The sequence below is a fragment of the Rattus rattus genome, chromosome 7 (genome assembly GCF_011064425.1).
Source record: "Rattus rattus isolate New Zealand chromosome 7, Rrattus_CSIRO_v1, whole genome shotgun sequence".
NCBI lineage: Eukaryota > Metazoa > Chordata > Mammalia > Rodentia > Muridae > Rattus > Rattus rattus.
The window spans coordinates 93,570,851-93,598,443 of record NC_046160.1 but is presented as its reverse complement, the minus strand read 5'-3'; the positions used below and the strand labels follow the sequence as shown (position 1 = coordinate 93,598,443).

General features: G+C 40.7%; 1 protein-coding gene and 1 pseudogene across 1 annotated transcript in view; one reads left to right on the top strand and one right to left on the bottom strand.

The window, feature by feature from the left end:
- Rad51b (RAD51 paralog B) overlaps positions 1 to 27,593 on the bottom strand; it is a 510,767-nt gene that overhangs the window by 309,641 nt on the left and 173,533 nt on the right. The window lies entirely within an intron of this gene.
- On the top strand, positions 15,886 to 25,677 carry LOC116905571 (annotated as a pseudogene).

Sequence of the window (27,593 nt, the reverse complement as noted above, 5' to 3'; positions counted from 1 at the left end):
ATCTTATTTCCGTTCAAATTTTTATATTGCTTAGAGATCTCAACACCAAAGAATCACATATCACTCAAAGAAAGTTTCCAGAGACTAACTTTAGAAAAAGTTACTGGACACTTGGTTTGAATTTCTGAGAAATCTCCCACTTTATTTTAGATCTTGGTTTTAATCTGGTGTATTTGGAGAATAAGAATGATGGTAGAGCCATAAAAAGCTGATCCCTGAGCAGGTAGATAGGCTGTCTGAACTGGTCCCGACACTGTGCTTCATTTTAGTGAGTCTATTTTTATCCAGGATGGAAACTTAGTCAATCTTGTCAACACAGCAAGCAGAGGCCCACTTCTCTTTCGTGTTATGAAATACATTCATAACAGCAGATGAATATAATACTAATGCCAATTCATTAACGTCCCAGGAGAAGCTCAACTGCTATATAGCCAGGAACTCTTGAGTCACTCAGAGTAGCGTACATACTCCCCTGAGAGGCATCCTCCATGGATCTTCAAGTAAACACACTCCAGGAGCAGAGGAAAGAAGGAAAGACAAGGAATGACCACGGCCAATAACAGGAGCACACTTGGATGAGTGATTCAGTGAGACGCCAACACCTTGATTTCAGTCTACACAGAGAACTTAGTCAGCACTGCCCCTGACTCCTGACCCACAGAACTGTGAGCTGTTAATGAATGTTGGTTTCAGCTGCTCAGTTTGTGAACACATTGCAACGGAAACGAACCACACCTATCAACCAAGCCGGCTGCATTATTCCCCTACCTGTTCTTCAACTTTCTATTGTATAGATTTTCTTGAATTAAATGCATGAATAAAATTAAAATAGATAAGTTCATACTAATTCAAACAAAATGTCCAGTGTTTATTTTTTTAAAGCCATTCTTCTAGTCCCTCAAGTAATAAATACGTCACCAACTAGACTCCATGCCATATAGGAAATTTGAAGATTTATTTTTATTTTCGAATTATGGGCATGCATGAATATCTATGTGGGGGTATGTGCATGTACATGTGGATGCCTGAGGATGCCCTGCAGTTGCAGGGGTTGTGAGTCACCCACGATGGGAGCTGGAAACCAGACTCAGGCCCTCTGTAGGTACAGGCCCTCTGGCAGCAGGGCCTACAGGTCTGTACACTGTAATCCCTCTCACTGACTCTAAGCACACTAGATAAAAGTCACTAAAGCTCACATGCTGAGGGGACACTCAGATTATACAGCTGCAACTGAGTACAATCTTTTCTGGCTGACACTCCGTCTCCATGGGAATGTTTATCTTGCTGTTTACTTTCCAGTCAAATCTGCCCTTTGGGATCATGCTCTTCAAGACAACTGTTATGCCTGTGGCATAACACTACTGACTTCTGAGTAAACTAAGTACACCATCATTCCCCTCACTAGTGAGAAGCTCCTATCTTGTTTACCTGTGGTGTGTAAGATTCCCTAGTATGTGGCTCCCTCCCTAAAGAATAATGTGATATATTTACATAGCTTTTAGCTATGTGTTATCCCTCTGAAGTCTTAACCCACAGAATTTTGGCAGTTTCAAGAGCTAGTGTTTGCCTGGAAGTGAACATCTATCCTCACTACTCAAAGAAAATCCGATGAGTCATGCCAGAAAAGCCAGGATTGAATGAGCTCTCAAGAGACCCAAGGTGGGTTGTATGGTCTGACACAAGTCAGTTAAGACTTCAGGACTTCAGTTTGCTCACTGGTGGAATGAAAAATCCCAAAAAGGTGGTCTCTAAGATCCACTGCGAAGAGATCTTTCTGTAGTTTTCCCCCAAAGCAGACCAGTGCCTTGAGACCACGAGAGAAAGGTTGGAAATAGCAGGCAGTTCTATGAGTGGCTTGCTTCACCTCATCCAAGAGAAGACCTCATAACTAGGCAGTTATATTTGGTATAAGAAAGTATTTCAATGACAAACTACTTGCTACATTTCAAAACAGAGTTACTAAAATTATCTGGAGTTTAAAATTCTTCATGTTGCTGAGAATAAGAGAATTTCTTGCTTGACAATAATATATTTTTACAAAGTTGTTTCCTTAAAGAACAGAGACGAAGAACAACATCTCTAAGCCCTTCACAGTGACTCCTGCACAGCTGTCCAATTTGATGTGACTTACAGAAGATACAATGGCTGAGGAGCTTTGGGGCTCCATTAAGCATTTCCTTATGTTACCTTTTCTGAAGGTCTGTTTCTCTAGGGAAATGTTTAAGCAATACAAAAAGAAATAATATTAAGCTCCTAAAGGAAGGAAGCAGTGTCACTTTGTGGGGGAACCTGGGAACAACTAATGCCGGACTCACATTCTAGGTCTGCAATATCATATCCAAGCAGTTCCAGCCGTTTGAAATCATTAGACCCCACCGACCCTTCCCAAACAGTGACAAGGACTTCTACTCATGCCCCAACATATAAAAAAGACACGTGCTCCACTATGTTCATAGCAGCCTTATTTATAATAGCCAGAAGCTGGAAAGAACCCAGATGCCCTTCAACAGAGGAATGGATACAGAAAATGTGGTACATCTACACAATGGAATATTACTCAGCTATAAAAAACAACGACTTTATGAAATTCAGAGGCAAATGGTTGGAACTGGAAAATATCATCCTGAGTGAGCTAACCCAATCACAGAAAGACATACATGGTATGCACTCACTGATAAGTGGCTATTAGCCCAAATGCTTGAATTACCCTAGATGCCTAGAACAAATGAAACTCAAGACGGATGATCAAAATGTGAAGGCTTCACTCCTTCTTTAAAAGGGGAACAAGAATACCCTTGGCAGGGAAGAGAGAGGCAAAGATTAAAACAGAGACTGAAGGAACACCCATTCAGAGCCTGCCCCACATGTGGCCCATACATATACAGCCACCCAATTAGACAAGATGGATGAAGCAAAGAAGTGCAGACCGACAGGAGCGGATGTAGATCGATCCTGAGAGACACAGCCAGAATACAGCAAATACAGAGGCGAATGCCAGCAGCAAACCACTGAACTGAGAACGGGACCCCGTTGAAGGAATCAGAGAAAAGAACTGGAAGAGCTTGAAGGGGCTTGAGACCCCATATGTACAACAATGCCAAGCAACCAGAGCTTCCAGGGACTAAGCCACTACCTAAAGACTATACATGGACTGACCCTGGACTCTGACCTCATAGGTAGCAATGAATATCCTAGTAAGAGCACCAGTGGAAGGGGAAGCCCTGGGTCCTGCTAAGACTGAACCCACAGTGAACTAGACTGTTGGGGGGAGGGGCGGCAATGGGGGGGGTGGGGAGGGAACACCCATAAGGAAGGGGGGAGGAAGGGGATGTTGCCGAAACCGGAAAGGAATAACACTCGAAATGTACATAAGAAATACTCAAGTTAATAAAAAAAAAAAAAAAGATGGTAACATTTAAGTTAGTTTGGGGACAATAGAACTCAACAATAGCAAATCTTCTGATTTGCTATAAATAGTGTAAATTTCTGCTTATTTGGGTTTTGTCTTCTTTCAGTATTTTTTAAATTTTTTGCAATAAAAAGTAGTGTGCATATTTTGTTTTATTGCCAGGTATTTTGCTTTTCATCAACACTGTAAAAAAAAAAAAAAAGACATAGTAGGCAATTACTAAGTATGCACCCCAACAAAGCACTTGTCTAATTCCACATTTTAACCCCCCCCCCAAAAAAAAAAAGAAGTTCTATGGGGTTTTCTAACTGTTCACAGATTCAACTTAACATTCTATCCAGTGGATACTTATTAACCTCCTCTCATACTCTCCAGGCACTATGGTGGGAACTTGGGCATTAGCTGTGATGCCAGGACACAAGCTGCTTACATTTCTTAGATGGGAGATGGCTGAACACACCGCTAAATAGGCAATTCTATCATTTGATATAATGGGAATTCAAGATTTTTTTAAAAATTGTATCAACTTTTAACCTACGAGAAATGGCATACAACCAACTTTGGGTTTTAAAGTAAAAGGAAACAAACATAACCTTCCTGCCATGAAATATGAATATAATGAAGTGGAAGACTTCATCGGTATTTACAGTTCTCCAGAGATGTGCATGGATATGTACCGTAAGACGCAACGGTTTCCTGAAACTGTTTTGCAGTCCAGTTAACTGTGGAAAATGGGCTTCTACCCTTCCAAATTCATATACTCAAGGTCAAGTCCACTGAACAAAGTCCAGCATTCACTCAATAGAGATGTAATGAGTATTCTGTGTTCCAGCACTATGCCTGGCCCTGGGGAAACACAGGAGAAAAAAGCACGACTCTTTCCCCGAGGAATTCAGAGTGTAATAGAAGAGACAGCTACACAAACGAATCGTTCCACAGTATGTGAAGGGCGATTGCTTTAGAGATCATATAATCACAGCATTGAGGGAGCAGCAAGCAGAGGGGAACCCAGGTAGTGTGGGTGTGAGCTAGCGCAAGAGTTTGGACATGTAGTTGGAGGGGGGAAACCCCAGGAGTCTAACAAAAGTCCTACTCTAATTTCAAAAGTGGACGAGGAGGAGATGAAAGACTTCAATTCAAGGCTGACTGGGATATGAGGTCGCCACTCTCGCGAAAGGTCAACGTGCTTCGGAGAAGGGGAGCAGAGGAGGAGAAGGGGAGCAGAGGATGATTACTCTTCTTTTTAACAAGGGCACTGAGGAAGGCTTCATAAAAGAGGTGGGAGTTGAGGTGCCTCATCGGTTCATATTCTGGAAGGTTCTATTTATACAGCAGACATAAATCATTTCAGCTCTAAAGAGGTGATTGTAAGCTGTCCTTGCATCACTTTAAAGTCTTCGCAGAGAAACTGCAATAAGCAAATATATTTTCTGGAGAAAGAACCCACCCAAACACCTTGACATTTTCATTCCACATACTTCACACATGGTATCTTTTATGTCTGGGAAAGTAGACTAGGAAATGGTTCAAATACCCAAGGGCCTCTAAGCATATATGCTGGAAAGTGTACCTAATTTCCAAAAAAGGTCGAGTTGCAGAGCAAGTCTTGATTGGAAAACAGGCTGCTCACTCCTGGGGAGGGAGCAGATGCTGGAGGCTAGGCTTCGGGGAGTAAGGAGCACCTCGGCTGTCACAGGACTCACTGCACAACCTCTTCTTCAGCTCAGCGATCTCAGAGTGACAGAGGTGTCACAACATAAAACCCATTTTCATTTGCCTAGAACTCTTCTGACTGTGACTCACAATAATGCAAATCAGATTAGTCCATAAGGATGGCAAGACATTTGCAATTACGAGAGATTCTTTTTCCCCCCCACAAAAATGAGCAAAGTGATTAACCAGAAAAAGACAATAAATGACAACAGAAAAAAAAGGCAGTAAACGTATTAGGAAATAAGGCTTGATAAACAAGGAAAAGACTAAGGATGAATATGAATATGTATAGTCTGATATACATATTTTTGTTGTTACTATAGGGAGCGACATTATCATAAAGAAACTATATGACTACAAAACACAGATGTATATAATGCAGCCACCATCTATTTACAAGTATTGTGTCACAGTCAGAGCTAGCTTCACGAACTCCCTGGGAAAACGCCTGAATTATTATGAGTTATTATGCTGCTGTGATTCCACTGGTAGTTTACAACTGCTTTTCTTTTCAAATTCTATTTTCATATGATCTCAAGAGACCCTGGGGTCTATTTTATTTCTTACACCTTTTAAATGACTTTGAGGATGGGCTTCTGTACAAGTAGAGGGGTTCGCTGTTGCTTTGCTTTGCCCGGCTGAGACAAGGGTTGGCTGTGTTAGCCGGGCTTATCTTGAACTCCTGGGCCCTCCTGCCTCAGCCATCCCTGCATTAGGACTACAGATGAGTCATCAAGCCTGTCTAGAAGTGGAGTCCTAAGAACAACCTACCATCAAATTCCACGGCAGATTACAAGATGATTAAGGTTAATTTACTCGTCACACAAAAAGGGATTTGCCTCCAAAATCACATCCTCAAGTACCCCTGGAAAGTAGGCACTACCCCTTCCAGGAAGATCTAGTCTACTTGGAAAACCGAATGAGCTGGAGGTAAACTGCACGGATTCCTCCTAAAAGCCCGGATATGAACATGTTAACCAAGCGCTTGGCCTCTGCTCAGCTTGCCAGCATGCTAGCTTTACTCAGGAAGCCTGGTTCCAAGAGCGATCAGATTCCATTCACATTATACAGGCCGCTGTGAATCACGCTGCCAGCTACTTAGAAACAACGGCCTGTGCTTTTTCCATTGCATCTGGTCTTCCAGCTCTCATGGAAACAAGCCCCAGCCCCTTGATGAGCCAGCAGGGCCCAGTCATCTGGCAACAGCGACTGGCCTCTGGCATCTAAGAACATCAACCGGAGAAAATAAGGGGATAAAAACGAAGTAACAGAGGACAATCAATTTCTCACTGCCTCATGGCCTGCGATTCCAAGGGCCTGACACAGGACTGATTTTGTTCTGAATGCTGTGTAAGTGAATGAACAACAGCCCTAGATTCAGACCATTTTCTCGTGTGCCTGGGATAAGGTTCAGCGATGTTCCCGTGGGCCTGAGTGCTTCTCAAAGCACATGATTCACTGATGTAATACTCTAAGTGAGGATACATTTCTCATCCCAACATGACATTATGTGGGAAAATTTAGCTTTGTCACCTGTTTTTCATGAGCGCTTGGGAAAGTTGCATAATCTCTTTTAACTGTACACCCATCTCATCTTTAAAATGAGAGTAAGACTACCTGACTTTTCCTCTCTCGGTATTATTGGATTGTAAGGGCTATTCCTCATTTAAAATGAACATTAAGAACAACAACAACCAAAACTCGTGAAGTCAGTGTACACCAAGAAGCTAGGCTACTCTTCCACCTTAGGAAAAACACCTCTATGGCCTCAAAGGACAAAGCCGTCACAGGAATCATCTAAGTGTGAAACTGTCTTGTACACAGAGGCCTTCATTGTCTTGTTAGAAATCAGAAGCCACTGTATCTCAGCAATCCGCTGCTGAGTGAAAGGGTACTAACACTTCTGCTCTTCTTCAGGAATGCAGAGCCTTGACTTGATGTGATGGCACTGTTTACCTCACAGTGCCCCACAGCTCAGTGGTAAGGATGGAAAAACAAGGCTGAACCCACATCAGGAGGGGTTTCCGCTTCCATTAAGACTTTTCCAAAATGAAGGCGCCACTCTCCGTGTATGCTTACTATTATAAGATGTGCCTCCACTAAAAACTACGCTTCTTCTACACTGAGAAAAGAACTTCCGCCTTTCAAACATCTACTTGTGCCGGGTAATTTGAATAGTACAGGCCCCCAGCCCATGGCTCACTAATCATGGAACCCGGGAGCTAATGCATCATTTCGAAATACTCAGAACCTGTAGAAACACTGAGTCAGATCGCAACAGGGCCAGCATAGCTCGTTGTCCAAGAAAGGTAAATGAAACCCCACGCTGTTTCATGTGCGCAAAGGTCTTTTCGGTAAAACCTTTCAAATGCCAGCAGGAGCTGATCGTTATCCCACTTTTCAAAAGGTTGAATTGCTTACACATATGCGGCTAATTCTCTTTGCGTGGAACAGGCAGTGCCTGAACACGCTATGAAATATGAGGAGACGGGCCGTGCAAAGGAGCCTCCACTGTCCCTGCTTCCAGACACCATTTCTCAATGCTGGAATAATCTTTTAACAAGCACAAGCTATTTGTTGGGGGAAAAAAAGTGTGCAACTTCAGCAAAGGATAGCATGTCGATGTTTTGCTTCTATATGCTTTATTTACAATGCATCTTCGATTTTGTTTCATTACTAATGTAAAAATCCTACATCATCTTAGTAAAATTTTCTGCATTACTCCATGACCCACCCCAGTGTATTTGGTTAATCCCATGTTGATGGTCACCACCCCTTCCCCCTAATCCTCTGCTGTTCTATGAAATGGTATAATACCTATGCTAATGCTAGGAATATTATTCAAATAAGAGTAAAATGGAAAAAAAACCTCCTTAAAGTAGATTATTCAGTGAAAGAATACATGCTTTTAAGGTTAACAAAATGTCTACAAAAGATAAACCAATTTAGCATTCTATCAATAGTACGGTACTAAACTTAAGCCAACACAGTCTTGAACAAAATTTAAGTATCTTCAATAAACCAATAGATAAATATTTATTTATAATCAAATGATATTTGAATTTTTAGCTCTATAAGAGAAGGTAGGATTTTTTTTCAAATATTTGTGTTTCTTTTTCTGTGGCTTACCTCTGCTTTTTAACACTTTTGGTCTAAGATGTTGATCATTATTTTCTTGCTTATTGGTAGATGTTTTTAAGCACTAAAAAAAGAAGTCCGTGGTCCGAGATATTTTTTACCAGATTTTAATTTTCCATTTTACTCAGCTTATAATGGATTTTCTAGCTACACATTAATCATCTTAAGCATTTGATTATACTGTATTCTGTGGTGTGTAGGTTTTATATGTTGAAAGCCTTTCTCAAGCAGAGATTTATCTTAAATGATCTGACTTCCCCCCTAAAATATATGATTATATTTTCTACAATTAAATAATTATTGCACTTTGTTACTGGAGAGTAAGGCTGTCTGTCAATGTCCTACATGAAAGACAACACAACAGTGATTAATACAGACTGCAGAACGAACTGGATCCACACATAAAATGGGCGGGCTTTCTGAAGGGAATATTGCTGCAGTTAAGCAGAAACTTTGAGTTTCTGGAGGTTTGGAGGGATTCGAGCCCATATAGTACTTAGAGAAGTCCTGAAAATATGTCAGTAAAACCCATACTGTTATGAATTTGGTGGAGGTGGGGCAGAAAACAGGTTTGAGAAAGGATCTCATGTAGCCTACTACTGGCTTTGAACTCACTATGTAGTAGAGGATGACCTAGAACTGCTGAACCTCCTGCCCCTGCCGTCTAGGTGCTCAGATTAGGGTGTGTACTATGATGCTTGGATAGTAGCAATTTTAATCAAGACTTATATGGAGGCTGGGGAAGATGCTCTGAGAATAAAGCCCTCATCCAACCAGCATGAGGAGCAGAGTTTCAGTCCCCAGAACTACATAACTGCTAGCATGGGGCTGAGAGATGGTTCAGCAGTTAAGAGCTGTTGCTGCTCTTCCAGAGGATCCAACTTCAGTTCCCAGCACCCATATCAGGTTCACAACTTCCTGTAACTCCGGCCCCAGAGCTCCCAGGTCTTTATCAGACAGACACAGGGCATCTGCACATATACACATTCTAAAATACTGACATGGAATTAAAGTAAATCTTAAGCCAAGCAAGTCGATGGCTGCTTTTAATCCCAGAATTCCTGACAGGGGTGAGGGGTGGAGGGTGGAATTCCTAGATCAAGCTAGGTAGCTATACTAGTTTGACTCAGTAAGTTCAGGGTTCACAGAGACTCTGCCTCAATACAGTGGAGAGGCCTGAAGTCAGGTTTGGACCTCCACATATATGTACCCATAACATACATGCGCATCACACATATATGAGTTAGATAGTAGAGTTCACAGATCCTTTTTAATGGGCTTTCCAGGTGGCTCACTGGGAAGGGGGCATGCAGCCAAGCTTGATGACCTAAATGGAATCCCAAGAAACTCTGTGGTAGGGGGAAACCACAGATTACCCTCTGACCTTCACTCTCACATTAGGAATGCTCCCTCCAAGTAAACATACAAGAATATGTACAAATCAATGTACGAGAACTATGTAATTTCTTTAGAGTATATTAAAAATGTAAATTTAATTATAATACAAATGAATAATGTAAACTCTTTACATATATATTAAAATGATTAAACATAGAAGAGCTAACATATTTATAAATACTTGAAGGTTTAGCAAGTAGTGGAGCAACTCTCCAGTTAAGTTATATAAGGGACAGCAAAGTACAGAGTTAGCTCTTGTTTCCAATGACTATTCTTTTCAATAATTAGTTGTTTTTGTTTTATGTGCATTGGTGTTGCGTCTCTATGAGGATGCCAGATCTTGGAGTTACCTTCAGTCCTGAGTTGCTCTAAGGAATTGAACCCGGTCCCCTGGAAGAACAGTCCATACTCTTAAGCACTGAGCGATCTCTCCAGCCCCTCAAAGACTATTTATATGTTCTTCCTTCAACCCCAACTTTTGCTTTTTAAGCCAGAAAAGGAAGAATATAATCTGCCCGGTTCAGCCTTTAGATTGGTGAGAAGGAAGGACCAACCCCGGCTGAGAGTCTTCAGGAGGAGTCAGTACCTGCCATCTACCAGTCTGAGACAAGGGTGGGTTCAGATAGCATAGATTATGGCCGCTGCCCCTCGATAGAGTCAAGTAATATCCCGTCAAAGCTTGTGGGCAGGCAGATGTCCCAGAGCACAGAGAAGTTTGAGAAGTCTGAGAGTAAGTCTCAGCTGCTTTCATCATTTTATGAAGAGCGTTTAACTTAGAATACATGAATGGGAAAAGGCTCTGTGATTTCCATGGGTAAAGTGATCAGAACCACTGCTTTCACATAAGGGATATACACTTTACTTCTACACCATTCCCCTTCTAAATGAACTGTTACAAAGAATATCCCTTTTAACCATTAAATAGATGTCAACACTGTACCTAACACTTTCTGTTACAATGCAAAGTTTATCTTTAAGAAACATAGTCTAGCTAGGGATGAAATATAGGCTAGAAACACTTTTTAAAAAGTTATTGGAAAGGAAAATCTTGGGAGGTTTCACACCTGTAAGTAGTTGCCAACCTTAGTGAGCTAAAGCCTGGCTTGCAATGGGTACATGGCACACTCAGAGGTGGGGAGCAGGAGGTGACAGTGAAACCGTCTGTGGAGACTGCAATTCCAAAGCACGGGAGGTAGGAGGACACACTCTGCTGAAGAGACTCACCTTTCTCCGTGATGGCTACAGGTGAGGAGAAAAGGGGTCTCTCCATTCATTCATTCTTCAACAAATACTCCCCGTGTGTCTGGTTTGTATCAGAAAACATTCTACAACCTGCGTAATGAAGATCTCAAGTAACCGATTCCCCCAAGAGAGAGTCTGACTGAAACCTAGTTGGTATGGTTCAGGGTTAGAAATGGAAAACACTCACAGACAGTTTAAAAACTTCATCATTCAAGTAGTGCATTGGTGGCATCTCTCGAAGTGCAACATTTGCACGTACCTGAGAGAGGCAACAGGGATCTCCCCTTCCTTGACATCCTCAAGATTCTCCCTCCAGAACCTCTCAGAAAGATCCCACAGTAGATGCTCAGGAGCCATTGTGAGAGTTAAGTCAAAGGAGACATCGTAAGGGGAGAAAATGCTTTGAGTCAAGTGAGTGACGTTGCTGCATATTCTTAATCGGGTGGTGTCGCGCCAATGGGACTTAGTCTTGTCAGGTTGGGTTAAAAAACAAAAATGAATAAAAAACAAAGAGGCAAGAAGTTAGAGGAAGAAAAGATAACACAGAGAGACCTGTAATATGAGGAAGGTCCAAATAAGAAAAATAAGATAAAGATAAAATGTGGAAAAATAAAAAATCCAATAGGGAGAGTTTTAAAAAAATCCATACCTAGGGCATCCACATGCATTAAACTCTGCACTTGATCCTCAGTGCCATAAAAACAAAGGCTAGACATTTATTCTTGATTAAACTAATAAAATTGACAAATCTCCCATTTAATCAAGAGTGAGAAGGTACAGCTTTTTTTATTTCTATTTTATACATGAATACTTTATTCATTTTTTATCATTGATCTTTATTATTTTAAAGTGGAGTTGGAAAGAGATGTATATGATGGGGTAGGTGCCCTAGGAAGCCAGAGGCATGGGACTGTCGGAAGCTGAAGTTATAAGCAACCCAGTGTGGGTGCTGGGACTCAAACTTGGGTCTTCTGCAAGAACAGTGCATTTTAACCGCCTAGTCAGCTCATCTCTCTCTAGCCTCATTTTGTAAAATTGACCTCATATTTGTACTTATTTACAGAGTACAGTGTGTGTGTGTGTGTGTGTGTGTGTGTGTGTGTGTGTGTGTGTGTGTGTGTGTGTGTGTGAATCAATGAGCAAATTAGCCTTTCTATCACCTCAGGATAATTTTGGTTGATAACAATTTTATACTTCAAAATAACTTTAAGATAAACATTTAAAGGCTTCTAAAACATAGAAAATGTACTTTTTGAAGAAATTAACAAAAACTTCGGTAGAGAATTAGGGGAAGCTGAATGAAAGAAATATGGAAACTATACTATTTATATAACTTTTTATGCAGGTACAAAATATTTCAAAATAGAAAGTTAAAATGAAATATCCGCACCAATTTCAAATTGTTATTTTTTTTTTAAATTATAGACTTGATTTTGGAAACAAAACAAGAAAAGAAAAACCGATGAGAAGAGACTAAAAAGAAAGTCAGTAATGTATCTGAGTAATAAATTTCCCTTTGCATGCATTAAAAATACATGAGACTGTTTTCTTTTACAGTTCATAAATGGCTTATTTAAGGCATTCAAAAGACAAGTTCTAAAAATATTTTTTGTAATGACAACATCCTTGGTCAGTCAAAGTGCGACTATGTTGAAGAACAGTCCTTAAACCAGGGTACCTTATGAAATATTTATTTTTAAAAATCACTCTTCATTACCTTCTGGTCACACCTCGGGGTGTGAAAGCAGTTTTGAATACTCTGTAAATGAAAGAAAAGTTAACTGAAGGCAATAATTTATCATGTCTCCCTCTGCCTTGTAAATTAGGGGTCTGAGTTATTTTCAATTTCTTCTGTTATGGAAAATCTGTACATTTTACCCTTTTGAGGTTTTGAGAAATGTTATTACTGTTTAATATAAGTTTGCTTTTCTATGGGTGAAGAAAGGGGGAAAAAGAAAGAAACACAGTAATAGAGAAAAAGAGAATTGAAGGCAGTGGACAGCCCCTAGTGTGAGCTCTTCCAAGCCACACCTATATTGCTTTCACGATGACTCCAGCTAGAGCAAACCAAAGATCACCTGGTTAGTCACTAATCTGTTGGCCACCACAGGCCACATTTTATTGAGAACTTATGACCATTAGATAAAATGCTTAGCTAGCCATTCACTGGAACGCAAGTCATTGGGCCACTATTTGAACACACAGAAACAAGTGCCCAGATGGGACCACTCCCAAGACTAGAACTGAACTTTATCTCCCTGATGGAGCAGTGTGGTTTAGGATATACAGCCAAACCTTAAAACCAATGTCTGAGGTTCTCTTCCTTTGTGCCACTTAATTTGCCTGTCTTGCATATAAAACAGATGTAATAACATTGTTACCTTCCAGGAGATTTAGGGAAATTAATAATAGGGTTGTAAAACATTTTGCAAGCACAAAATGTTACACAAGTGCTTGCTGGGCCCTTGAACTTACTCACTATGCTGCCTACTCTGAACCTCAGTATTTGCTTGTAACTCGACATTGGACATTTCCCCAAAGGAAGAAATTGCAGCTTTTCTTGCCTGTGGCTTTACAGACTTTCTTCACATAAGCATAGTCCAATCTAGTAGGACGCAGAGCCAGGAAAACACATAAGGACTGAACCAAAGCTGAGCAGTGGTCACTGACGCTCAGCCTATGGACACGCTGTATGCAGCAAAGTGACAAATTCACACGGCATTTCCAGCTGGGAACTGCGACAGGAATGGAGTAATTAAGAGAGCTAATGGGATATAAATATTCTCCATGCTCTGCTTCAAAACAAGGCTGCATTTTCTCACTAATCAACATGTAGAAGCTTCTGAGAATTAAAGATAATTTTATAGCTGAACAAGATTTAACCAACTTGGCTTCTTTAATTCATTTTCTTGATGAATTACCACTCGTGCTTTACATGGCCAGATTGAAACTGTTGGGAAGTCGAAAGCCTACTTTCATACTAAAAATTACTCAGATGACTAAATGAGATTGGATATGGAATATTCCGCACAGCACTGGATACGTATACACAACCAAGAAAGCCCAGCTATGGACTACAAGTGACATGGAAGTAGAGGAGGCTACTGAGAGGGAGACTGATGGGAGGACCGCAGAGAGATTAGAGATGGGAGAAGACCAGGACGATGTCAGCAAATGCCCATGATGGAAGCCATCGCTTTCTATGGTGTCTTAAAAAAAACAATTTAAAAAGCAGTAATGCACATAAAATATGTAATTAATAATTCTGTCAGATCATTTGATGTCTAATTATTGAAGATTTGACAATATCAGTATCTCTACTTCTATATTAAACACATGACTGTGAAGCCCAAACTGAGAAATATTTAGCCCATATTTGATAAGGACAAACCCACAGAAAGGGGTAAAACTGACAAAACAGATATTTTTGCTGTGATGCTATTATATTGATGTAGTAAAAAACAAATCCCAGAAGCCATTAAGTATAATTGTCTAAATTTTACAAAGTTGCACGTATCCCTAAAAGGCTCCATTTTGAAGACATAGACCTTCAGGATGGTTCAGGAGTGAGGTACCTTACCCAAGGCCCATAGGGTAGAAGGAGAAACAACTCCTATACATACATATGTGCACTATGGCACACATACACATAATAATACAAGAAAACAAAAAGACTATCATATGAAAACACCAGATAAAAAGTTGTCATTCAATTATACTATACAGATTGCATGATAAAGGTTTTATTCTATGGCCTAGACAGTATGTAGTCTATATACTACATATCAATATACAGGTTACTATAACACAAATTGTTTCTTTTTTTTTAAAGGTTTATTTTTCTTTTTATGTACATGACATGAGTGTTTTGTCTGCATGTATGTAAGTGGGCTGCATGCATGTCTAAAAAGGACTTCAAACAACCGTAAACAAGAAAACAATGATATCACACCTGAACACACACCATATCCTGTATTCTTAATGGTTTCTGCTGGTCTGATTTCCTGAGTGCTAACTGCTCTGGCTTCCAAAGCGTCCAGGATGCACAGCCTGGTCTGACTGAAGACTATGGCCTGCAGCTGGGGGTGCTGCCGCCACCCTTCCTTCTGAATTCTACTCAGATGCAACCAGCCAAGACACAGCTGCAGCCTAGCTGCAGGCATTGATTTCCTATGGCTGAACTAAAAACACTCACCCTCATTTAAGCACATGAGAATGAAATCCAAATTCCTACAACGAAGGATCACCACATTAAAATATGCCAAGAACTCAGAAAGACTATGACCAAGGAAGTACATCTAAGGTTGTCGCCACTCCCTCCCTCATGTACATTCTGTCATCTCATACGAGAGGACCGCTTATACTGGGATGGGTGGAGAGCAAACGAAATACTGACAGTGACATTCAGGAAGATAGACTCTCAAGAACAGGGCCCACGGTTTATCAGTTTACTATCCTGACAGTAGTCCCAGCACAGCTTCCTGCAGATGACAAGTGCTCAATGTAATTGTCATGAATGATAAGAAATGGAGGTACGGTCCATGATACAAATCCTCTCTAGGTGACAACAGAGCAAGGTGGACTGCCTCTGATACAGAGACATCAGTGTTCTACTGCTGTGAAGAGATGCCATGACCATGGAAACTCTTATAAAGAAGGCATTTAATTGGGGCTTGCATACACTTTCAAAGGTTGAAAATGCATACATTTTCAACATGGTGGGCATCATGGCAGTACACAAGCAGACATGGTGCTAGAGAAGTAGTTGAGAGTCCTACATCCAGATACATAGACAGGAAAAAGAAAGAGAAACCCATTGGGCCTGGCTAAAAGTCCAATCCCAGTGATATATTGCTTCCAACAAGGCCACACCCACTCCAACAAAGCCACACCTCCTAATCCCTCTCAATGGATGCCACTCTCTGATGACTCATTCAAACATATGAGCCTGTCAGGGCCAACTTAGTCAAAACACCACACACAGAATGAGTACTTCAGGATATCCTGATTACCAGGAAGACTGTTTTGGGAGTCTACTGTGGAGTTTAACTGGGAGAAAAACGGAGGACACTCAGAGGCGTTACCAAGAACAGTTCCGGAACTCAGAAGCAAGCATTCACACCAACATGGTCACTGGTAAATCCACAGCTTATTTTCAGTCAATGCTTCTGCTTTGGAAGACATCTTCCTAAAGGTGGAGAAGAAGGCAGGCGTCTCTGAACCAGCCAGCCCACTCCCTCTCCCAGTGAGGGCAGACGTGGAGGACCACCATGGGGGCCCTGGCTCGCCTGCTCATGCAGATATGTTCAGTCACTGCAGAAAAACCGGGGAAACAGTAAAAGTACATTTACACCACTAGCCCTGACCTTCTGGGTGAAGGGAAGCCTGGGTCTAGAGAACTACTGACTCTGCGGTCCCTTCTTGTTTCTGCAGGATGGGGATGGGGTGGGTTACTCTGCCAGCTTGCTAGAAAACTGGGAGCAGATACCTCAGGATCCACACTGTACTGGGAGCTATAACTGGGCACCCTATGATCATGTGACTTCCTACATTAGTCCAAAGAGGGATTGTGGATTTGCATTCTAAATAAAAGAAATGAGCAAGATGCTGAGGGAAAAGCCGGCAGGACCTCAAAGGAAGGCAGCTGAGATTAGGCTCTAAGTGAGTTACAGAACACTATTGTTAAATGGGGTTAAAAGCAGAAAAATTCTTTCTCCTGAGATAAAAGCTACATGAGTGAAACATTACCCTAGGATTCCTAACTCTGGATGCTAACTGAATTTCCTGAGTGGGTATGTTATGCTTTAAAAATAAAACCCTAAAAGGCTTTTCTAAAATTTCCTTTAAAGGCGGGGCCATGTATAATCCATAGGTATGCTGGAGGGCTGACAGAGTTCCTATTATGAGCTATGAGCTCGCTACTGTACAAGCAGGGTTAGAAGATCTGGGTGAGGCGCTTAGCGGTAGATGGTTTAACACATACCTATACAATGAGCAGCAAGGCTACGGGGAGCAGGGGCGTGCATCACGCAGGTAACAAGAATTAAGTCCCTGGGAAACACAAAGAACAACCACAAATCAAAGGCTTCGTGATGTGACACTCATCGCCACTGACAACCCTCTGCTTTGAGTCTGGTTTGGGATAGAATTGTTCCCTTCTTGCTGACAGTCATTTCAGGAGATCTCGGTGGCACCTCTGGCAACCGGCCCAAGGTGGTCCTTCCCTGGGTGTAGTTGGCAAGAACAGAGAGGGACTGGGTGAAGGAGGTGGATTGGTAAGCATTACTGAACTGTCAGTTTCACCAAATCAAAGGCCATAGGATACTGTAGCAGGGCTGGACTGTCTTCACTTCTCAAAAGAGAAAGCACTGTCACACATTCCACAAGTGAAAAGAAGCCTTAAAAGCAGACACTTGCCCACCAAGAAAAAAAATTTAAATAATTTAAGAGGAAAGGGCTGAAAAGACACAGAGCACATGAGACTGGAGGACTTGAATGTGCTTGCTTCTTCTACACTGTTTCTGAGAATGTATCCCTAGACAATTCTCCTTTAACCAAGAGCCCCATAAGCTCCTGACAGCTCCTTCCCAAACAGCTGCCTTTCACTGAATTTCACTTAGTGTTCAAGCCGTTTCAAGTTGCATGCCTGAGCTTACTGTGAAGAATTCATTTTCTCTAGTTTCCTAGTGACGATGAAAGAATTTAATAATTGAAAAGAAAAAAGTTGGGTTTTGGCTTTACATGCAGCCATCCTGCCAAAATGGGTGACTTAGACAACTGGTGTTCCCAAGGTCGTCTGGTCCACCACCACCATCACCACCACCAGAGCTCTGCCATTCCCCACGGCCACCACTGCCATACCAAAGGAGCCTGAGCAGAGCCTTTTACTTACTTATCTTACTTGCCGTTTGTAAATCTTGTAAAAAAGAAGAAAAAAAAATCCACATTCTCACTAAATAAATTTGGTCCAGACCTTGATAATTTGAAAAATGAACTTCCCTGGGATGGGGGTGGGGCAACCACACAATTGAGGACTTACATAATGGAACAGGTCAGATAATAGAACTAAACAAGTCTGACTCTAGAATGGACAGGAAAAGAGGAAGGAAGGCTTGGATAAAGGACCTGGCTTCTTGAAGGAGAGATGTAATACACTGTATAGTTACACCAAAGTACTAGTCACATGTCCCCATCAACATTGAAGGAGAGCTATACTACACTGTATAGTTACACCAAAGTACTAGTCACATGTCCCCATCAACATTGAAGGAGAGCTATACTACACTGTATAGTTACACCAAAGTACTATTCCCATGTCCCCATCAACATTGAAGGAGAGCTATACTACACTGTATAGTTACACCAAAGTACTAGTCACATGTCCCCATCAACATTGAAGAAGAGCTATACTACACTGTATAGTTACACCAAAGTACTATTCCCATGTCCCCATCAACATTGAAGGAGAGCTATAATACACTGTATAGTTACACCAAAGTACTAGTCACATGTCCCCATCAACATTAGTTTTTGGACACTTACTGTATTCCAGATACTATTTAAAGTTCTTTAACTATTTTAACTGATAGAGAAATTGGTATAGAAGTAAAGTCCTTAAAGGGTTTGTCACGGTTCTAATGCTCAATAAATTTTAACAAATATTTTTATTTACAGGGTATGAAAAACAAAATTTCCCATTAACCAGACTCTGGATCCAAACCTCTAAAAAGCATATTGCTCCCCTTCCCTAAGATGCAGAGGGAACCTTGAGATGGACTGACAGGTTTTCTTCATCCCGTTTCCAAGGCCGGCACAGTGAGTTGAGACCAGGCAATGAGGTGGACACCTCGGGGTTCTACATCATCACTCACCTCGTCCTCTATGCTGCCCAGCCCTCTAATGCTCACTGTACACTTTTAAGTTTTCCAGGCCACAGGGCACCTTACAGCACACAGCTTCTTACAGGCAGCTTTGTCCCTATCTTATATTTCTACCCTACACAGAAGACCTAAATTTACTTTTACTGAACTTCCTTTAATGTGACAGCCAAACTGGATGGCAGATTTCTAGTTAGGAACTTGGGCAGAATTAGGGTTAGAGACTCCAAGTTGTAATAGTATGTCAGTCTTTCCAGGCAATAAAATCAAGAGTTCTCATGATCATTCTTTCTTTACTTGTACTCTTCTGTTTTGCTTTTCCCCAGAGTCTTTCTAGCCTAGGCTATCCTCAAAGTTGTTATCTCCCTGACTCAGCCTTGGCGATTACAGGCTTCCAAGCATGAAACACTATGTCTATCTCTAGGACCTTCTTACTCTCAATTCAAGCACAACTTAAATTCAAATAACAGACATCTAAGAGATAAATACAGAATAGCTTTTTTTTTATTAAGACAAAGTTTTGTTCTATAGCCCTGGATGACCTGGAACTGACTATATAGATCAGGTTAGCCTCAAACTTCTGGTCGTCCTGCCTGTCTCCTAGGTGCTGAGACTTCCGACTTGGACCATCATGCTGTCTTGATCATAGCGTCCTGTACAGCAGAATTTCCCCTATTTAGTGGTGAGGTAACGAGTACAAACCATATTAAACTTCTACCTAATAAAACAGGGAAGCACAAGTGAGAACACTGAACAAACCTTCTTAGAGGAAATCGATGTAAGAAATTTATAAGTACAACTTCCGTAGTATGAAAATGGTAAGTGGGATGGCCTAGTTCTTGAAGAGATTTTTTTTTTTAAATTACTAGACTATTATTTTCTAAGGATGTTTTCAGGACATTCGACTAGGAAGAACAAGGCAATGATAACTCATGATTCTAATGAAGAGCAAGACGATGTAATAATTAAATGTCTCCTATGTTGACAGCATATCATCTTTTACAAACTCAAGTGAAAGAAAAGCCACAACACAGGTACCACTGGCTCCTACCAAGCTTAAAAGCTGATTAATCCAACTTGGCTTAGGTAAAATGGATTTCCTATTCATCTAGATTCAAAACTGAAGTTAATAGTAACAGTTAAAAGCAATTTTTAAACACGCCATCTGCACATTAAACCACTGAGATCAACAACCAGAAGATGAGCCAAGACTAAGGGAGCTAAACTGGAGTAGTCAGCTAACAGAGTTGGGAAGAAAGACTAAGCTGTTAAGAGGGAAAGTTGGGAAAAGCAAAATAGCTGATTAAATTTAGAGACGTAAATGGTGCTAGAGACTGAGGTTGTGATACAGAACTTCCTATGCCAACAACTTAGCAGGCACTGTCTGCAGGGATGTTCAGCCTTCAGCTGAGAGAGTCGAACATGCAGCCAACTTGAAGCAGGAGTACCAGACATGGAGGTGGTGTGGCCAACATCTAGTGTTAGCAAGCACTGCTGCGCTCTTTCCCTCCAGCCCACATTTCCACCACCAGTAAGGATGCCCAAGCCAAATACCACATCTAGAACAGTGGCTCCTTGCTGTCTACACACCAGGCCCCAAATAACTGGTTTCTTTATCCAATCACTCCAACAGAGGGGCATACAGCAGAAGATTCCCAGCCACACCCCTGGGAATATGCAGCGAGAATGACAATGGAAAAGAATCGCCTTCTGTTGAGATTTTATCTTCTGTCCTCTGAGCTCTTCATTTCCCTCAGAAAACGTTGCTCCTTGTTCTAGAATGCTTTAGGCAGGACACTTACACTTCTCACCAGCACTGTGCCAAAGCCCTCTAAAAAGAAAACCTACTTGAATATCATGTTTACAAAAGAAAGGCAATGTATGAATTCATATCATAAACTGGGCTGGCAGCCACATCGTAAGAGTCAGGGTCAACCTGACTGATCCTATCCAACCATGAATCATGTCTACGCTGACCTCCAGGAGGCCTGTGCTTTAGCCAGGGACTACTTCAAGTGTGTGGTCATCAAGTGCCATGAATAGCAGAAAATATAGGGAAAGTGGTTTCTAAATCAAATGTGTACTCTCGAAAACAACATTTGCAAACAACGTAATTCTGACAGGACACTCTAGTTTGACTAGTATTATACCATTAAGGTTTAAAGTGATCAAGAAGGACACATGACATGAAATAGTCTTCTATCAGATGTCCCTTGGGTGCAATAAGGCCACCAGATATAAAGTAAGGTGACAAAAAGAATTCAGTTAAACAAAAGGAAAATTAAAAGCCAATCACAATGTCACATGCCTGTAATTCCAGAATCTGGGAGGAAGAGGCAGGCAGATCCCAATTCCAGGCCAGCCTGGACTGACAATCGTGGTCTATCAAAAACATAAATAAACATATAATTAAAATAATAAAGAACACTGGGGCTCCTAATAGAAAATAGAAGTGAAGATTACAGTGATTACTGAATAATCCACCCATAAACAGATACTTGAAAGAGTAGATTGAATCCACGCGTAGTTTTCAACACATGAATCAGTTTTATTAAGGTACTTAACCACATAATGTTGTAAAGCATGCCATTTGGCATTTCTAACGGTATGCAGAGATGTGAAATCATCGCTAATATATAACTACAGAACACTGTCATTGCCCTGATGAAAACAAGCATGTCCATCAGTAACCCAATCCATATCCACCACTTGCTCCAGAGTACGTCAACCTCTAATGCCTTTTCTTTTCCTATAGCTTTACCTATTTTGAACATTTCATATGCATGCAAGTATACAATACAGTTGTATGTGACTGGTCCTTTTCACACAGTACAGTATTATCCAACATATGGATATGCCACATCTTATTCATCCATTTGTTAGTTAATAGATGCCTCGCTTCTTTCAACTTCATGGTGAAACTTTATTAGTATTCAACAAATACTGTTCTGATAAATATGTATACATTTAATGTGGAGATACTTTCTGTTCTCCAGGGCATATGTTAGGTGTAGACTTGCAGGGTCAAACAGGAATGGCTACACCATTTTACACTCCCGCCAGCAATGTTTAAAGGTTCAAGGTTGTTACACACTCCTGCCATTGCCTATCTTTTTAAACTACAGCCATACACTAATATAAGTTACTATTTTGTTATGGTTTTAATGCATATTCTGCTGATGAATAAGGCAATTGAGTATATTTTTGTATGTTTAATTGGTGTTTGTGTGTCTTCTTTGGGAAATATTTTCAAATATTTTGTTTCTAATTGAATTATTTTCTTTGCATTGATATAAGAATTACTTAGATGGATATTAAATCTTTATTAGATGTAAATTTGCAATATTTTCTTCTATGCATTGACTCCTAGTGTCTTGGTGAGATACTGCAAAATACAAAATAATAATTTTGAGGAAGACACATATTCATGTTAGTTGCTTTTGATGTCATATCAGGGAAGCTATGACCCAGTTTAAAGTCACAAGGTTTATATCTATAGTTCCTTCAATAGCTGTGGCTCTCATATTAAGATGTCTGGTCCATTTGTGTATGGCATGAAGTTGGTCACCTCCACTCTTCAGCATCTGGCTGTGTAGCTCCCCTCCGTCAGTGTTATTTGCTAAGGAGATGATGCTTTCCTCACCCTTATCAAAAAGAAAGCAGCAGGCTAGAGAGATGGTTCAGTGGTTATGAGCATTGGCTGTTCTTCCAGTGACCCGGGTTCAATCCCAGCAATCATCTGTAACACCTTCTTCTGGCCTCTGTGGGCACTGCACATACATGATACACAGGCATAAATGTAGGCAAAACACCCATAGACATAAAATCTGTAAAACTAACTTTTCAAATCAAGTGGCCGTAAGGAGTCTACTTCTCAATTTTTCATTCTAATCCATCATTTTTGCATGTCAGTACCATGTTATCATAATGAATATTACTTTATAGTATTTTTGAAATGCAATATATAACTCTTCCAACCTTATTCTTTGTTTTTTAAAGATTACCTGGGCTATTCCAGATGACAACTAATTTTACTGGCAGCCAAAATTTTGATAGAGATTGTATTGGATCTGTAGATCAATTTAGCATGTATTTCTATGAACAAGCGACATCTTTCCATTCTTTTTAGCATCTTTAATTTTTTTCGAAGATGTTTTACAATTTCCAGTGTTCAAGTATTCTAAATATGGGGTTAATTTACTGCTAAGACATTTTTTTCTGTCTGAATCAGAAGTTCATTGTCTTTTCTAGCTCTCTTGCACCAAGTTTTAAGAGGAAATATTCTTTATGAACTTTGTAACTTACATTCTATCCCTGCCAGTTTTACTACATACATGGTCTAAATGAGCCTTTAATAAATATCTTAATGAGGAGAGATAGACTACTGGTCTACCCTGAAGCAATATAACAGAGCTGAGTACAAATGGCAATCAGATAAAAAATTAAACTAAAAGTTGGTCAGTCACAGGCTACAGAAATTGTTCTCTTTTAATCTCTGCTTTGTTTTCCAATAAATTATAACATCTACTCTTGAAGATGTTTCATAGATTAAAAACAAGATGGCAAAAAGCTTCTTAAGAACCAAGGTGTTCTCATAGTCACGATTATATTCCTAGTCTCTAATCTCTCAATGAATGCCTTGGGTCTAGCAAGTTCTGAAGCATAAATACCATGATGCTCTGGTCAAGTAATAACAAAACCGAAGTACAGTAATATCATACTCTGAAAAAAAAAAATAGGTCAGTCAGATCCCTCAGTGGATAAGGGCACTTACTGCCAAGGTTGATGACCTAGGTTCAATTCCTGGAACCTGAATGAAAGAAGGACAAAACTGATCATTCAAAAAGTTCTCCTTTGACCTCTACAAGTGTGCCATTGTGCACACATATTCATACATCCATTCTGCAAGTGTGTGTGTGTGTGTGTGTGTGTGTGTCTGTGTGTGTGTAAATTTAGCTAGAAGTAATGCAAATCTGGGAAAATGAGAATATTAGTAATTCTACTGCGATAACAGCACTATTGGGCATCTTTAAAATAAGTTTAGCCTTCTAGATATTGTTGAATAGGGGAAGAGCTAGAGAATATTGTGCCAGATAAGGAAGATGTTCAAGCAATCATACGGCAACTTCAAAAAGCAAATCAGAACCCCCAAAAGAAAGAAAGAAAGAAACAAACAAAAGAACTTCTATGTCTACCTCATACTGTTTACAGTGGCAAAATTACATTAGAAGTGCTGGGGAAGTACTAATTTTTTCAAAATTAGAATCAAATGATCCAGAGGTTGTCAATTTTAGTAAATTTTCTTATGTTCACAAAAAGAAAACTAGAAAATTTTAAAGATAATAAAATCCACAAGTGAAATTGGCCAGACACATCCAGTTACTAGGATCTTATAATTCTCAAAACCTCACAGAAATATTCACTGTTAGAAAGTAGTACAACCAGTGCCCAAACCAAAATTCAAGTCCAGATGGACATCTGCAGACACATACCAGGCCTTCTCATGTCTCAACAGACCACTCTGCCAGGTCCTGAAGTTTTATCTTCTGAAAAAGATTGGGGAGACCTACTACTAAGGAAACTCTGAAATGCTCTACATCTGGCTCTACTAATTCTTAACTGATTGGTTTGAAAATCATTTTTCCCATCTCGATTTCATATTCATGATGGAAATCCATTGAACACAACTCTTAAATTGTCCCACATAAGCAATGGCTGTCCTTTGAGAGGCCCTGACCAGCAGCTGACTGAGACATATGCAGATACTTTCACCCAATCATTGGACTGAAGTCTGGGACACTCCTACAGAGGAATTAGGGGAAGGATTGAGCTGAAGGGGAGGGTGACCCCATAGGAAGACCAGCAGTCTCAACTAACCTAGACCCCTGGTTGCTCCCAGAGACTAAGCCACCAATCTGGCAGCATACCCAGGCTGGTCTGCGGCTCCCCCAGCACATACATAGCAGAGGACTGCCTGGTTTGACCTCAGTGGGAGAAGATACGCCTAACCCTTGAGAGACTTGAGACCTCAGGGAAGGAAGATACCCAGAGTGGGGCGGACAGGGCACACTCTCAGAAGCTGAGGGGAGGGGAGAATGGGATGAGGAACTGCAGAAGGGCGACTGGGAAGGGAGGCAATGGCTGGAATATAAATAAATAAAATAATCAATAAAAATTAGTATTTGCTAGAATTTATACATGTTCTAAAATATACAAATATAATGTTCTACATAAGTAACTGAGTAAAATTTCCAAAAAGAAAAAAGAAAGAAACCACTGTTTATTTATTTCTTTTTAAGATTTATTGATTTTTCTGTCTATAAGTACTTTGCCTAGAAAATGGCCCACAAGGGCAGAGTCTGCTGGGTGATAGCCTCTAATTTTAAGAAGACAAATAGGCATCCAGCGCCCAGAGAAAAATGATGAACCCTAAGCCTGAACTTACTGAAGAACAGAAACAGGAAATCCAGGAAGGTTTTGATCTCTTTGATGCTGATGGAACTGGAACTATAGACATCAAGGAACTCTAGGTAGCAATGAGGACCGTGGGCTTTGAACCCAAGAAAGAGGAAATCGAGAAATGATAAGTGAAATTGATAAAGAAGGAACAGGAAAGGTGAACTTCAGTGACTCTTTGACAGTGATGACTCAGGAAATGTCTGAGAAAGACACCAAAGACGAAATCCTGGAAGCCTTCAAGCTGTCCGATGATAATGAGACTGGGAAAATGCAGTTCGAGAATCTTAAGTGTGAGACCAAGGAGCTGGGCAAGAACCTGACAGATGAGGAGCTGCAGGAAATGATTGATGAAGCTGATCGAGATGGAGATGGTGAGGTCAGTGAGCAGAGTTCCTGCGCATCGTGAAGAAGACCAGCCTCCATCAAGATCAGGGTTTCTAAGAACTCACAGCTGAGGAATGCCGAATGGCTGAGAAGCACCTAAAGAAATGTTCAACATCTTTAGTCATCAGGGAAATGCAAATCAAAACAACCCTGAGATCCCACCTCACACCAGTCAGAATGGCTAAGATCAAAAACTCTGGTGACAGCAGATGCTGGCAAGGATGTGGACAAAGAGGAACACTCCTCCATTGTTGGTGGGATTGCAGACTGTTACAACCATTCTGGAAATCAGTCTGGAGGTTCCTCAGAAAATTGAACATTGCACTATCTGAGGACCCAGCTATACCTCTCTTGGGCATATACCCAAAAGATGCTCCAACATACAACAAAGACACATGCTCCACTATGTTCATAGCAGTCTTATTTATAATAGCCAGAAGCCGGAAAGACCACAGATGCCCTTCAACAGAGGAATGGATACAGAAAATGTGGTACATCTACACAATGGAATACTACTCAGCTATCAAAAACAATGACTTTATGAAATTCATAGGCAAATAGATGGAACTGGAAAATATCATCCTGAGTAAGGTAACCCAATCACAGAAAAACACACATGGTATGCACTCATTGATAAGTGAAATGATAATGATAATGCTTGAATTAACAGAAATGTACAGAACACATGAAACTCAAGAAGGATAACCAAAATGTGAATGCTTCACTCCTTCTTTAAAAGGGGAACAAGAATACCCTTGGCAGGGAATAGGGAGGCAAAGTGTAGAACAGAGGCAGAAGGAACACCCATTCAGAGCCTGCCCCACATGTGGCCCATACATATACAGCCACCAAACTAGACAAGATGGATGAAGCAAAGAAGTGTGGGCTGACAGGAACCGGATATAGATCTCTCCTGAGAGACACAGCCAGAATACAGCAAACACATAGGCGAATGCCAGCAGCAAACCACTGAACTGAGAACAGGACCCCCGTTGAAGGAATCAGAGAGAGGACTGAAAGAGCTTGAAGGGGCTCGAGACCCCATATGAACAACAATGCCAACCAACCAGAGCTTCCAGGGACTAAGCCACTACCCAAAGACTATACATGGACTGACCCTGGGCTGCAACCTCATAGGTAGCAATGAATAGCCTAGTAAGAGCACCAGTGGAAGGGGAAGCCCTTGGTCCTGCCAAGGCTGGACCCCCAGTGAACTAGACTGTTGGGGGGAGGGCGGCAATGGGTGGGGAGGATGGGGAGGGGAACACCCATATAGAAGGGGAGGGAGAGGGGCTAGGAGGATGTAAAAAAAAGAAAAAAAGAAAAGAAGGTTGCAGCATATTTTTCTTTAGAGCAAATTGTATGTAGCAGATAATGACTACCCTTATTCTTACATAGAAAACATCTTGTTACAATTCTGTAAATAGGAGCTGGAGAAATGGTTCTGTGGGTAAGATTCCCAGCACCCATGTGGCTGCTCACAACTATCTGTAGCTCCAGTTCAGGGGAACCCTTATCCACACATACTTGCAGGCAAAGCACCAGAGAAATAAAAGTTCTGTAAATAAAAATCAGAAAGGAAATGAAAATACAAACTAAGAAACTTGTATCAACTGTGAGAGATAAGAGGTTAATGCACCTACTAAGGAAAGCTGTTACAGACTGGTGACCTTCCAGGAGGAGAAACAGACAAGCTGCACGCACCCGGAGTACCTAGAGACCAAAGCAATACGCATGGAAACTCAGTACACTTGGAATTCTCTCCTTTCTTCAGAACTAATTTTCAATTTGATGCTGCGGGTATTCTCAGTACAGACAAAGATAGCAGCCACTCAAATTTCCAGCAGTGGAAATGTTTACACAAATTAGACAAAATCTTCAAAGGGGAACATTATTATCAAAATAGTATTTTCAGAGAATATTTAATGAAATTAAGACATGGTGACAAAATGATCTTAAATAAAAAGAAAAAA